We start from the raw sequence: 1,505 nt of genomic DNA on the forward strand, positions 1-1,505 counted from the left end.
AATTCCCCGGCAATGCCAGTCTGCTCTCCCTGCTCGCCCCGGTGGCCTTAATTCGAGCCCGGGAGGARGAAGGAGGAATCAGAGGGAAGCCGAAGGTTGGAATCTAACAAAAAAAAAARACCAAGAACAAGAAATAGTGATGGATATCACCTACCTGCCGGCCCGTGCCGCTCGCTGGAAGACAAGGCAGCCTTGGAAAGACCCGAGGACTGCGGGAACTGGAAGCATCCCTGCATTTATTTGAGCTGAAACTGTGCTACTGTTGACTTTAGCACAAAGCAAAGATTTCACTGCCCGCTAGTTTAAAAATGAATATTTTACCAAGATATCGATCAGCTTTATAAAATTCAGTTAACCACAATGGCTCGAAAGGAGAGGGGGGGAAGGAAAGGGACGCAATATAATATCTGTGTAAATTTGCTGAAGTATGACGTGGTGTTGAAAGTTTACCCTCCTGGAATTTGGATCTAGATTTTCCCCCTTTTTTTGTTTACTGACTTTGTTTATTCACAGATCACGGTTGCTTAAACCGGCAGGAGCAGAATGCACTTGTAGTAAGGCTGGGGGCGGGCGAGGGTGGGTTGCGGAGGAGGGGGGGGGCAAAGGAGCGAGAAGGGGAAGGGGGTATAAAGAAAAAGAAATGTGTAGCGCGGTCCTCTTTTTTTCCCCCCTTCCCCTTTCCCTCAAGTCCCCCCATTGCTGGATTTCAGCGTGAACCAGGCCACAGGAAGAAAAATAAAAGGGGTGTGTGTGTGGGGGGGGGCGTTTTAAAAAAAATAAAAATAAAAGATGTGCTTCTCGAGCCGGCATCCAAATGACACCCTTTTTTATGTGTTCGCCCAGAGCTAGATCTGATCTGCCGGGCTCAGCGGAGTGGAAGACGCTTAAGTAGTTCCAAACTGCCGTTTAACAATGGCCGCGCGGTGCAGAACGCAGCAGGTTAGACCATCGCAGGCGCGGCGCATTGTTTCCAAATCAGTGTCATTCCCCGCGCCCATTCTCCTGCCCCGCAGGAGCCTTTTATGTGCTAATGAAACACATTTTATGCCTTGGTTCACAACGTGTGTGTCCTTGCAGTATAGAGACGGACAGATTTCTGGCTGGATCCTTGTTTTGTTTTTGGAAGTTTTTTTCCTCCCTCTCCTCCTCCTCCCTCCTCCCCCCCCCCTCCCTCCTCCTCCCTTCTCCCCTTTTCTCTTTGCGCGAACAATGCGGAATTTTAAGAAGGATTTGAATGTTATTTCGGAAAGCAACATCTATTACTCCCTTAAACGCGTGGGAACAACAACAAGTGGTTGGGAAAACGGGCAGAATATGTGTGGCAGGGAGAGGAGAAAAAAATAAATAAAAATAAAGCCAGACGGGCTGCCCGGAGGGGTGTTGATCGGGCGGAAGAAACGTTTTGCTCCCAAGGCCGGAGCGCGCGTCGGCTTCAGAGCAGCCGGGAGATGTTTAAAGGGGAAAAAGCCCCCCCGCCGCCGCCGCCGCCGCCCGCTGCCGCCGGT

This window comes from Apteryx rowi, unplaced genomic scaffold (assembly GCF_003343035.1).
Source record: "Apteryx rowi isolate R43461 unplaced genomic scaffold, aptRow1 scaffold_167, whole genome shotgun sequence".
Classification (NCBI taxonomy): domain Eukaryota; kingdom Metazoa; phylum Chordata; class Aves; order Apterygiformes; family Apterygidae; genus Apteryx; species Apteryx rowi.